The sequence below is a fragment of the Petaurus breviceps genome, unplaced genomic scaffold (assembly GCF_028583685.1).
Source record: "Petaurus breviceps papuanus isolate PSGF00001 unplaced genomic scaffold, PetGlider_PUasm1.0 90750, whole genome shotgun sequence".
In the NCBI taxonomy this organism is placed as follows: Eukaryota; Metazoa; Chordata; class Mammalia; order Diprotodontia; family Petauridae; genus Petaurus; species Petaurus breviceps.
In genome coordinates this window covers 7,317,466-7,331,158 of record NW_027187335.1, presented here as the reverse complement: position 1 = coordinate 7,331,158, position 13,693 = coordinate 7,317,466, and the positions used below count along the sequence as shown (strand labels likewise).

Below are 13,693 nucleotides of genomic sequence, written 5' to 3'. Positions count from 1 at the left end.
CTTGCCCAGGGTCAAATACCTAATAATTATCTGAGAGTATCTTTGAACTCAGATCTTCCTGATTATAGACTTAGGCATCTAACCATTGGCTAACTACCCATGATCAACACTACAGATGAAAAACCCAAGTAGTGCTATATCTGGTTGGAATTGTTGCTGTTCATGTTGCTATTATAACTGTTGTTGCTGCAGTTTTATTGTTAATAACCTGTGAATCCTTTCTCATTTCACTCCTTTTAGGGACACAAGAGCATATAATAGGAAGTACAGTGGAATGGGAATCAGAAAGTCTGAATTTTCCTCTGGCTCTATCACAAAAAGATAGTATGGTACAGGATTAGACAAAGGCAAGTAGGTGGTGCAGTAGATAGAGCACTGGACCTGGTGCCAGGAAGACACATCTTTCTGACTTCAAATCTGACCTCTAACATTTAATAGTTGCATGACCCTAGGCAAGTCACTTACCTTGTTTTTTCACCCCTCTTTCTCTCTCTCTCTCTCTATCTCTCTGTCTCTTTCTCTGTCTCTCTATATGCATATATATGTAAGTATATATATATGTATGTGTGTATATATGTGTACATGTATACATAAACATGTACACACATACACACTCAAACATACACACACACATATATATATATATACACATATATGTATATACACTGTTTCCTCATCTACAAAATGAGCTGGCAAAGGAAATGGCAAATCAATCCAGTATCTTTGCCAAGAAATTCCCAAATGGGATCACAAAGAATTAGAAACAAATGAAAATGACTGAACAAAAGCTAAAGAACTGGTCTCAAAGCTATGAACATCTAGGTTCAACTCTCACCTCTGATTTGTGGGTCCTATGCTACTATTTGAGAATATAGAATGTAGTAAAGATTCTGACCTGCACTGGTAGAAGGAGAATCTTAATCTAGTAGTTCACTAAGCCAACAAAATCATACTTTTAGGCCCTGCCTCTCTCTCTCAACAACTAGCTTCCAGACCCTGGGAAATTGCTGTCCTTTCTCTAAGTCTCAAAATTAAAAATGAAGGAACTGGGGGTGGCTAGGTGGCACAGTGAGTAAAAGCGCTGGCCTGGAGTCAGAAGGACCTGAGTTCGGTTCTGGTCCCAGACACTTAACACCCACACAAAAGAATTTGCCGTGTAACCCCCCCCCCTAAAAAAATGAACTTCATTTTTTTAAAGTTTTTTGGGTTTTTTGAAAGCTCTCCATGAACTTTTAAATAACTATATTTCAACATAATTGGTTTCTTTCAAAATCTTTCATATTTTATTTTATGAACTTAAAAATATTATTATTCTGAGAAAGGATCCATAGGCTTTTACTAGACTGTCAGAGAGGTCCATAACACAAAATAAGATTAAAAAGTGCTGGATTGATGATCTCTAAGACTTTTTTCCAAGTTCACATTCTAGGATCCTCCTATACAGCTTATAGCTTATTCTATTTTAGGCCCGTGCAGACTCACATTTGTAATGGCTATATTGGTCTGACCACTTTTATAGTGACATTGACAGTGAGTTTAAAAATAGATTTGGGCAATCATCCTTGACACAACAGGGATAGCATATCCAAAAGTTTCCAAAGCTTTTAGTCACTGGAACAAGGGTTTCCACTTTTCCTACTGACATTGTATGTTCAAACTGTACGTAAGAGGTGGAACTGAGAGGAACAAACAAAAGATCTATTAGCCCTTTTAAGAACTTGAAAATGCTATGATTGAAAAATGTTGGGCCTTTATATAGTTCTGGGAAAAAACAAAAACAAAATGTTTTCCTGATATATCAACATCTACCTATTTATAAACAAATAAGGTTCTTAGTTAAGTGAAATTATTTTCAGCCATAATTATATTACCAACTAAAAGAAATAAGAAAATTATTTTTAAATAGGGCAGCATGATTTTACTCTACTCATTTCCCCAACAGATTCTCTGCTACATTATCCTCCACCCTCCTTTGGGATAGCAGCCTGAAAAGTTTTCCGAACTGAAACAAACATAAACTTTTGTGGTGTCTATTTGTTCATGATTAAGCAGAAATAAAATGGTATCTTTGGGTTCACTCTCCACCTTTATCCCCCATTCTTCTCTAACTTTAGCTTTATTTGATTTAAATCTTTTAAAAATATATTTATTTATTTACTTTTAGTTTACAACATTCAGTTACACAATCCCTTCAGTTCCAAATTTCTCCCCCTTCCTCTCTTCCTCCCTTCTCCTCATGGTGGCACGAAGTCCAATATAGGATCTACAGATACTTTCACATTAAACATTAGTCAAGTTGTAAGAAAGAATTATAATCAATGGAATGAACAACAAGAAAGGAATGAAACAAATCAAAAAAGAGAGAGGACAAGTAGTTTGCTTCAATCTGCAGTCAGACTCTTTAATTCTTTCTCTGGATGTGGATAGCTCCTTCCATCATGAGTGTTTTTGAATTGTCTTATAGCTTTGCATTGCTGAGAGGAATGACATCTATCAAAGTTAGTCATATTTGATTTAATTATTGATGAACATGGGGTGACCCTAACTTAACAAATATTTTCCTTGAATTAATTTTGCTAGTTCAAAAATGGTAGGGCATTTTAGATAACTTTTAAAAATTTAATAGTATTGAGCAAGTTAAACCCCAGTTTCCAAGAGTTTTATGATTAATTCCCTGGAAGAGAAAAAAAAGATTATAAAAATCAGAAAATTCTAAATTTGTTTATTTATTTGTTTTTGCATCTTTGTTTATTTCCTCTGACATGTGCTTATCCCTCTCCAACAGCTCCCAAATAGCAGGGGCTCAGGTTCCAAAGCAATTATGAAAATGCTTGTTCAATCTGAGTCACAGAATACACAGCATGTGCCTCTGATCTCTGTTCCTAGATGATGAAATTAATAGGGGAGTACACAAATACAGATGAAAAGAACATTATCCTTATAAAAGTCAAGGCTTTCCAGGTCAGGCTGATTTGTTGTTGATTTAGATTTAACAAAAGGATCAGTATATGGACATAAGGCCATTCAGAGCAGGAAAAGCCTACCAGGTTGTAGGGCCAACATGATATTCAGAGTGCCTATGGTGGCTATAAATATGCTGGCATAATCCTTTTTTCTTTTTTTTATAAGCAATCAGGTTACGTAACTTGCTCAAGGTTACACAGCCAGTTATTTCTGGGTGTGGTGCTAAGTATCTGAGCCCGGATTCGATCCCCAGGTCATCCCAACACTGCAGCCAGTGCTCCTATTTGCTGAGCCACGTGGCCACCCCTACGCAATTGGGGTTAAGTAACTTGCTCAAGGGTTACATGTCCAGGTGTTTCTGGGTGGGTGCTAAGTGTCTGAGCCCAGATTCAATCGCACCTGGCCACCCCACTGGCATAATTCTGCATGACAAAATATATCAGAATCTCCACATTTAAGACATGACCAAAACATTTATTCAAATAGCAGAAAGTCAAATCCCAATACCAGAAAGCCAAATTCATCATAGCAACAAAGAAATCTATACACAATAACAATGCAGGGAGCACTGCCATTCCTAAGCTTTTTTCCTGCTAGGGCCTTCCCACAAACAAAAACTCCCAGATCACTGCCTGCTTTCTTTCTTTCCCTCAGTTCTGACCATCTTCCTCTCAGCACTCCTCCACCCTTCCTGCTCCACCGTTGCTGTTCTAAACATTCAGCAAGCTCCTCCCTCCCACCACAGGCTTTATGGGACTCAAACTCATGTATCTTAGGCTTCCATATGACTTAAGCATGTCACGTGGGCCTATTAATGGATGGGCAAAATCATCCCATTTACATTGCTATTACACAGGCCCAGAATATAACATTGATTCTGTTAAGTTCAGTTTGCCAGACTCCATGTTGCCCTTGTTGGTACACCAGTCAGGATTTCATGAAAACCTAGAGTTCTATGGAACTTTTTGTAGTTAAGTATGAAGAAGTATCAGTGGGTTATACCTTAATTTTCTGAACCAATTAAGTCTCAAGTATATATTTTTTTCTTTCTTTCTTCCTCTTTTTTTTCCTGTTTGGAGGGGAAAGGTGTTGCAATTGGGGTTAAGAGACTTGCCCAAAGTCACGCAGCTAGTTTTTTTGTGTTAAGTAATTAGTGTATTTCACATCTAGATTCCTTCCCTCACTCTTTCTACTCTTTCCCACACTATATTGTTTCTATGTTACATATAATGTAGTATGCTCAGCAATAGGGCAAAAACAAATTTTGAAGTTTCAGTTGACCTACTTTTAAAAGCACATTCCCTAGTAGGAGAGATGAAACATTTATTCAATCCAGTACGATACAAATTAGAAAATTACAAAACTGTATAAGGAATGCATCAAAGTGCTATGTGATCATATTGGGGGAGAGATCATATTTAGCTTAGGGTAAGGAGGAAGAACTAAGTTGTTATTGTTCTCACTAATGACACAGACAAAACACCAAGGTGCTTTCTAGAAGTCACTGCCAACACCTCCTACCTCCACTCTGAATAGCTTTATTAAGAAATCACTTTAGATCTCAGTTTATATCCAAAGTAATTATTTTCATCTCAGAAATATTGATATTGTGTCTCTATCACCTTGGTAATGTGACCATACTAAGTCCCCAGACAAGAAAGAAACAGAAAAAAAAATTCCAATTGTTTATTTTTTGCTAAACTCGTAACAATGAGCTAGTTGGGGTGGTGGAAGGGAGATAGACTTTTTGACAGATATCTAGAATACTGGAAAACATTTTAGTAGAAATTATATTTGGACTAGAATTCTATACTATACATAAAAAAAAGTCCAAAATGTATATGTGATGTGCGTATCAAAGGTCACACTGTTTTTTGTTTGCTTGTTTGTTTTGGTTGTTTTTGTTGTTGTTTTGAGTAAAAGAGAACCAGAAAATGTACTTTTCACAGTATGGCTGGGGATGGAAATAGGAAAAGAAATCTCAACTAAGAACAGACTTTTTTCAATGTTAATGGGATTTAATATATTCCCTACCATTAATAGGCCTCACCTGGAGTCCTTTAAGGGAAGTTTGCTTAAGAGAGGTTTGCTTTCACACCTTTTGCTAATTTCTAGTTAGGTACTGAGTCACAAGGTTTGTGATGTGTTCTGGCTCTGAGAAGCATATATATATTCTGAGTTGGGTATTTTGCTTTGGGGGCTCACCTATGAGAAGGATCTTGTGATTCCCTGGTAGAGATTCTTGAGTGGTCGTTTGTTCAGAACTCCCTCACTGCTCAGATTTAAAGACTCTCTAGATCCAGAGATGTATGTTAAGTATATAGTTGATTCAGGCAGTCAGAGCCCTGTCTATCATTATTTGTCATGTATTTTCTCTTTTTGTATTTTCTCTGAAGTTCAGGGTGCTGACTTTTCCCCTGAACTAGTGAATGCAATTCAAAAAGGTTTGTTGACCTCTTAAACAGCTATCTTTCTTAGTAAAGCATATCTAAGAACCTGTTCTAACAGCCATCCTGGGTATGCCAGTGTGGTTGCCACTACAACTATCAAAAAATAAATTAAAACAATTTGTATTCCTACTAAAATGTCAAGATATAAAATATATCCACAGATATTATCAGTATTTTCATATAGTAATAGAATACTGGCAGAAATGATAAGAAAGTTAATTTCATTAAAAATAACCATAAAATACATAAATATCTAGGAATCAATCTACCAACACGTATTCAAAAGTTTTATTAATACAATTATAAAATACTTTAAAATAAGAAGGTATGACTTAAATAATTAGAGAAAAGGACATTGCTCATGGCTGGACTACGGCAATAAAATGATTATTACCTAAACTAATTTGCTGATTTAGTGCAATTTCAATAGGCAGGCCCATGGTGGGGAAGGGAGAGAGGGAGAAGGAAGAATAGATACTTAATGGAACTAGATTAAATGATGACCAAATTTATTTACAGGAGCCAAAATTTTCAAAATCTTAATTACATTAAGTAAAGTAGCTGAAAAGAGAATTATACTTCTAATCCTCAAATTATATTTTAACTCAGAAATAATCAAAACTATTTGATACTTGTTGAAAATATTTAAAAAATGAATTAAGGAAATAGACCAGTTAAATAATCATCAGAAAATACAGTGAACATGCAATCAAATTTTCTATATAATACAATTGAATTTTCTATAAACCAGAGTAGGTTGGTGGTGGAGAGCTATACCTAGAAATGGAGGTCTTATTTTTTTTTTAAAGAAGTCTTAAAAGGTACCATAGTAAAGGTAAAAACAAAACAAGACAAAAAGTTGTATGGGGAATCACAGGACTTAGCTTCAAATCCTAAAATTTACTTAACCATGGATTTTTTGTACTTCAAATTCTTGATTAAAAGATAGAATGGATAGGATGACCTCAAAAAAGCCCTTCAAGCTCTAAATCAATCCTCACAAGATCTTACTATGTATAGTGTAATTTTCATGTGGGGAATATGAAATATAGATAAAACTTTCTCCTTTCCTTATCAACTTGTCAATATAGTTTACTGATTCCTAGTTTATGAATGAAGGAGCACAGGTAGCTATGGAGTTTATTCCAAGGGATTTGGGAAGCCATATACACATCAAATATTGTCATTTTGATCTTTATTTAAGCTCCAGCAAAATATATGTGATTCATTATAGTTAATAAGAAAATATAATTTCTGAAGATTTCTTAATACTTACATGCATAGATAATACTATTTTGAAGTAAATATAGATTTTCTTGCATATAGCTTCTCTTAGTCTACATTTTCTGTAGTGATCAACATGCATAGCACTGTATGTTAAGCATGAGTACTCTTTGCCTCCTTGTGTTTTTTATTTTTATGGTTAGGTGACTAGGAACCTAAATCAATTATTTAAATTCTAGTTACCTGACTCTCAGGATTCATTTCATTGCCTTTTTGAGTGGGTGGGGTGGGAAAGGGCTTAAACTGCATTGGGGTAGATATTGTTCCTCCCAGAATGAGGAAGTCTTTCAGTCCAACTCCATGAGTCTTGTTAAAAGCAAAGAAATAGAGCTTGAAAAATGAATGACAGGGAATACCAAATCAACTAGCAAGAAAAGTGAAATACCAAAAGCATCAAAAGAAAATAATAACAATAAAAGTTCTGTGCATGAGCAGAAAAATGTAACAAAACTGTCTTAAAGGTAAAGAGGTATAAAAGAGAGGATAAATTTTCAACAAATATTATAATATGAAGGAAAGTGAACTAGGTGAGTTAGATGTTATAGTGGATATAAGACTGTGCCTGTTTAGGAAGATCCATCTTTTTGAGTTTAAATCTGGCCACATACAATGAATAAATGTGTGCCCTGGTCAAGTCACTTAACCCTGTTTGCCTTGGTTTCCTCATCTGTAAAATGAGCTGGAGAAGGAAATAGCAAACTGCTCCTAGATTTTTGTCAAGGAAAACCCAAACTGTTCTTGATGAGTCAGACATGGTTGAAAATGACTGAACAATAACACCACCAAAAAAATGAAATAACAATGCATGAAAAATATTATCCTGTGGGTTCCTAAGAAAGCATGTAGCATTAAGAAAGTAATGTAGAGTGCTTCAAAAGAAAAAGAAAATAGAAAAAGAGTTAGGAATTAATATGTCAGAACTCTGAATAAAGATTTTTAAAACGGTAGATTTGAAAAAAAAATATCCATAATGGAGAATATTTTTCTCAAAAAAAGTGAGAAATTAACATATTTGAAATAATAAAAAAAAACATTGAAGTGAAAAAGAAGCAAAAAGCAACAATGACAAAAGAAATCTTCATGAATTCTATGAAAACCAAAGTCACCAATTTGAAGATAAAATATACTGACATAACATAGGAATCACAGGAAGCTCAGAAGAATATAATGCTTCCAAAATCATGAACACTAACATGTAGAAAAAAATAGAAGAAAACTGTTTAGACCTTCCAAAAACAGATAACAAAATATAAATAACAAGATAAACTACAAATGGAGAAAAAAATTTTTATCAAAACTCAAGGAATGAAATCAATAAATTGAATAATCACAGTGACAAATAGCAAAATTTGTAAGTGAAAATAATGATAATAATAAAAATAAGAGTAAGCTTATAAAATTAAGGAAAGGAAATTCAAACAAGACAAGATTATTCTACAATCACAAGAAATTTGCTAGGAAATAGAATAATATATGATGAAAAGCAAATGAGTTCAAACTACAACCTAAATTAATATGCCTATGTTAGAGGTTGACTCGATGGCATTACTCTCTTAATTTATATTTGATGTTGAGACAAAATGAGATACTACCAAGTCACTGGACAGTTAATAAGAGGAGATTTAGGAAAAGCATAACATTAAAAGAGAGTGAATTTAATTAGGATCTATGTAAAATTCCATACCTAGATGCCAAATATAAATATCATAATTCATGTGTAATAAGGACATAGCTACACAATAGTACATCTGAAAAGGATCTGGGGGTTTAGATAACTGCAAATCCACATATGTCAATGGTATAATCTGGTAACTCAAAACAAAGCAAACAAATATATAATCATACTCTTTAAGGACACATTAAGGGAAGCATAGCATCCCTAATGAGAGAAGTAATAATTCTATAATACACTGTCTCCTGATTCAGCTACATCAGAACGAAGTTTAGTCATGGGTACCATGATCAAAGGTTACCACCTTTACTAAATGACATAGAAGACCTGGGAGAATGTTCAGAGGGAATTATCAGTTAAGAACAGTTAAGAACTAGAGAAAAAGTGATTTGAAGATCAGTTGAAAAAATGGTTGATGAGATAATTTAGAAGGGATATAATTATTATCTTCAAAGTTTTGAAGGACTGAGTTGTGCAAAAGGAATTTATCTAATTCTGCTTTTTCCTATAGGGCACAATTAGGACCAATGAGTAGAAGCTGGGAGGCATGTTTATCATCAATCTGAGGAAAAAATAGGTGACACAAATGATCTCCCTAACTTCAGACCCAGTATTCTTTCCACTGAAACACCAGCTGCTCCCAAAACCTCCTAATGTCCTCAAACTTCTTAACAAATCAAGAATATACAACAAGGATATAATAACATTTAGCTTCTCTATATCCTGCTTTTGCATCTTCATGTAGAAATTTATGTAGTCAACAGGATAGGGTACAGTGAAATGAAAATTATGAAATCATAAGAGAAAATAAATAAAAATAATTAATAGAATCAAGTATATGCAGTTATATTCCATCAAAATTGATAATGTAAAATAGAGGTTTATCTAAATTATTATAATAGATCAAAATCAATAGAATCCTGATTAAGATATTAAATAAACCATTTTTTTCAGAAAAGGAAATTAAGACTGAAAAAAAAATTCTAACAATTATTGAAATTCCCTAGTCCAAATGTATTTATGGGAGAAGTCTAGTAAACTTTTAAGAAATAATAGCTATATTATACAAATAATTTTCCAAAAATTAAAATTAAATCATTGTAACAACCCCTTTTTTTATAAGACAAATATAGGTCAATTTACTTAAACCAGGAAAGATTAAGGAAATAAAAGAATAGAAAAATACTACCATTAAATAAAAATTTTAAAAATTTAAATAAAGCCCTACTAAGAAGATTGCTGGAATAGCTAAGAAGTCATTATGATCAAAATGCATTTATACAAGGGATTCAAGAATGGTTCAACATAATTATATCAATTGATGACTAAAATATCTTTGACAAAATACACCACTCTTTTATATGACAAAATAAAAGAGAAACAAAAGACCTTTATAAATATGACAAAAATATATTCTTAAAATCAAAACTCATGTTATATGCAGTAGAGATTCACTAGCTTTCCCAATAAATATATCAACCTAGTATACATGATAATTAGTTTTTTTTAAACTGTTCCTTTTTTTTAGTGGTTATTCTTTATTCAGAGAAAATTTTGTGAAAAGGCAAGTGGGAGTGATATATTAGAAAATAAAGGTGTAGAAAAAACTATTTTTAATAATATGAAAGTGCACAAACAAGTAAAAATGGATCGCCTATTTAATTAGATAGATGCAGACATTTATATATAAGTAATGTAGATATAAATATGAATGATACAGATATAAATAAGATATATAGGTATAGGTATACATATAAAGGTATACATATAGATGTAGCTAATATATATATATATATATATATATATATTATTCTTGGAAGGTCAGCTTTGGGAGCTATTGTTGTTTTGACATTGATTGACCATAAGTGGAGACTGAGGGAATTCACTTTTTCTTCAAAGTAATCCCTGATAACTTTGAAAGCATATATATTTTTTTCTGTATAAGAATTATTGATTGGATAAACTGGCAGAAGTGAGTAGACAATTAAATCTAACAATCAGTTTCTTTGGTTACTTTTAGTCTCCTTCATATTATAACATTTAATTACCGGATTGTCCAGTTGTTTTGGACAACATTCAGATAAAGCCTTAATGACAAAAAAGTGACCATTCCATTAGTCACCTACAATACTGGGTATTGATTGATGTCATATAGATATGGTTATCTCACAAACAATAATGTGTGAGAGAGAGACAGAGAGAGAGAGAGAGAGAGAGAGAGAGAGAGAGAGAGAGAGAGAGAAGGAAGGAAGGAAGGAAGGAAGGAAGGAAGGAAGGAAGGAAGGAAGGAAGGAAGGAAGGAAGGAAGGAAGGAAGGATTGTGGAAAAAAAATTTAATATACTGAAGGAATGTTAATAAGAATAAGCACCAAACAGGATAGGTATTAAGGGTACACAGGTTGTCTGTGCTTGTGGTTGTGGTTTTCCCTGTGTTCTTAAAGTGTACCATGACATCAGGGAGATGATGACAGGACTTGCAATTCACTTGGATTTGAGTGAGGGAGGACTGTGCAAAGTCACTAGTCTGACTTTCTCCTCCAGAGCCATCTGGGTCTAGTTACCAGGTATCAGTCAGGACAACTAGAGATGGCCCAGGATCCAGAGGGAGACCTTGACCCTCTTCTATACCAAAAGGCTAAGGCAAGTTGTAGGTACTGGAGATTTGAAAGAAATTCTCTCGCCCCCCCCCTCCCTTTCTTGTTTAGTCATTTTTCAGTTTTGTTTGACTCTTTGTGTCCCCTTTTAGGGTTTTCTTGGCAAAGATACTAAAGTGGCTTGCCATTTCCTTTGCAGATGAAGAAAGTAAGGTAAACAGGTTTAAGAGACTTGCCCAAGGTCATACAGCTAGCATGTGTCTGAGGCCAGATTTGAACTTAGAATATTCATCTTCCTGACTCTAGGCCACCACTATGCCTCCTAGCTACTCCCTTCTCTGTCTCTCTGTCTCTCTGTCTGTCTGTCTTTCTGTCTCTTTCTCTCTCTGTTTCTGTGTATCTCTTTCTCACCCAGAGATAAAGGGTTCCACATGCCCAGATCACCTCTGTAGACACTTTGCATCGGGGAACAGATATCCTGTCTTTCCCTACCATACAGGTGGCACTTGCTTCTTTCCACTGGCAGAGTGGCCAGAATAGACTGAATCTTTAAAACAAAAAGCCTGGTACAGTCACTGTTTTTCTCGTTGTCCAAAATAAATGAAGGTCCAAGTTTATGCATAGCATGAACACCATGCACTGACCTGGGGACTTGTAGCAGCAAGCACCCCAAGCATCCTCAGGGTTGCTGCCAATACAGGTTCTTGGATCTGCTTTGTTACAGGAAAGCAACTCAAAATGGGTTAACAAGCTTACTTTAATCAGTCAGATATGTATTGTTTACCTAGTTCAGGGGAAAAAGGTCAGCACCCCAAACTTCAAAGTATACAGACAGAATTATCAAGTCAGAGAAACAGATCAAGTAGACAGATTTCCAAACTGTCCAACCATTACATCCATACCCAATCAACATCTGGGTTTCAAAGCCGGGGGCCTCTGGACAACGGCTAGCCCAGAGTTTCATCAAATCACAGAACACTTCTCAAAGTGAGCCCCAAAACAAAGCTACACATCAGGGCTTATATAGCCTTCTCCTGGCTCAGAGAATGTAACAACCTTGTTGACTCACTGGCCAATCAAGAAGTATCTACTGAAAAACAAGCCTCCCACCCCAGGCTCCAGGTGCACTTTAGCCTAGGGGCAGGGAAGATCTTCAAAATTTACATTCCCATTACATTCAGCCCCAAGATCTTTCATGCCCATAGCATAAACAATTTACTTTTGAATTAGCATTAATGATCATAGGTCACATTTTCAAGATAAAGAACTAAAGTTACCAAAGTGGCTGTTTGGCCTTAAACAAACACAAAGTACATAGCATTTCCACCTCAATTCAAAACAACAATCCAAATAAAGTTCTCTTGGGAGGAGGGAGGGTGGTGCCCTGCCCCTCACACAGCTCCAGCCCCTCCTTCCAGGTACAGAGAGGGGGCTGGACAATAAAACCAACAAAGTGGGGTCCTTGGGGATCCACGGCACTTCATCCTACCCTCCATAGTCACAAGTCCATGCTCCACCTGGGTACCAAACTATAGGATGCAGTAAGGAAACACAATCAGTGCCCCTCCTTTGCTGCTCAGTTTTTATCTTTTCCTGTGGCTGAATTCTGACCTCCTGGGTTCCTTCTCCTCCCACAGGCTGCAGCCACTCCTGGCTTCTGCCCAGGTCCCGATGCAGGCAGCTCACCATTCCTGCTCCCAGCTCAGCTAAGTCCACATGCAGCCCATTCTTCTCTCCTGCTCCACGGCTCCACAGAGTCACAGCTACCACAACTGGGAAACAAACAATTATCCGAGCCCCCATACTTTCCTTTTACTCTGCAGATCCTGTTCATGATGCCATTTTGTAGCGGCAAGCACCCCAAGCATCCTCAGGGTTTGCTGCCCATACAGGTTCTTGGATCTGCTTTGATAAAGGAAAGCAACTCAAAATGGGTTAACAAGCTTACTTTAATCAGTCAGATATGTATCGTTTACTTAGTTCAGGGGAAAAAGGTCAGAACCCCAAATTTCAAAGTATACAGACAGAATTATCAAGTCAGAGAAACAGATCAAGTAGACAGATTTCCAAACTGTCCAACCATTACATCCATACCCAATCAACATCTGGGTTTCAAAGCCAGGGGGGGGCTCTGGACAACGGCTAGCCCAGAGTTTCATCAAATCACAGAACACTTCTCAAAGTGAGCCCCAAACAAAGCTACACATCAGGGCTTATATAGCCTTCTCCTGGCTCAGAGAATGTAACAACCTTGTTGACTCACTGGCCAATCAAGAAGTATCTACTGAAAAACAAGCCTCCCACCCCAGGCTCCAGGTGCACTTTAGCCTAGGGGCAGGGAAGATTTTCAAAATTTACATTCCCATTACAGGGACAAGGAGGGAAGGCTACCTTACTACAACTTGCTAAGAAATGGGCTTGTGGTTTTCTTTTGTTCTGGTCCATTTTTACTTTTTAGTTCTATGCACAGGCAGTGAAAACCCTGAACCTAGACTAAAGTTGTGTTGATCTTGGAGGCAAGATTCCAAGACAAATGTGGTGGCTAGTCCAGAAGTAAAGCATTAAGAAGCCAGGTTGACTGGGATCTGAGCCCAAGATGGGATTTGAACTTGCAACTTGGTGGGACTTTCCTATATAGGAAGCTATATAGGTGGGGAGAATTATGCCCCTAAGTGTTAGATGGATGTTTATTGGTTAATTCTATTCCTTTGAAATAAATAACCCTTTGT

At 35.8% G+C, this 13,693-nt stretch overlaps 1 long non-coding RNA gene across 1 annotated transcript in view; it reads right to left on the bottom strand.

Annotated features, from left to right (window-relative positions):
- LOC138145780 (uncharacterized) overlaps positions 1–12,934 on the bottom strand; it is a 575,984-nt gene extending 563,050 nt beyond the window's left edge. The window contains exon 1 of the long non-coding RNA XR_011164310.1: positions 11,907–12,934. This is a non-coding gene — a long non-coding RNA (uncharacterized lncRNA). The remainder of the gene's footprint in view (positions 1–11,906) is intronic.
- Between the last annotated feature and the right edge of the window lie 759 nt (positions 12,935–13,693).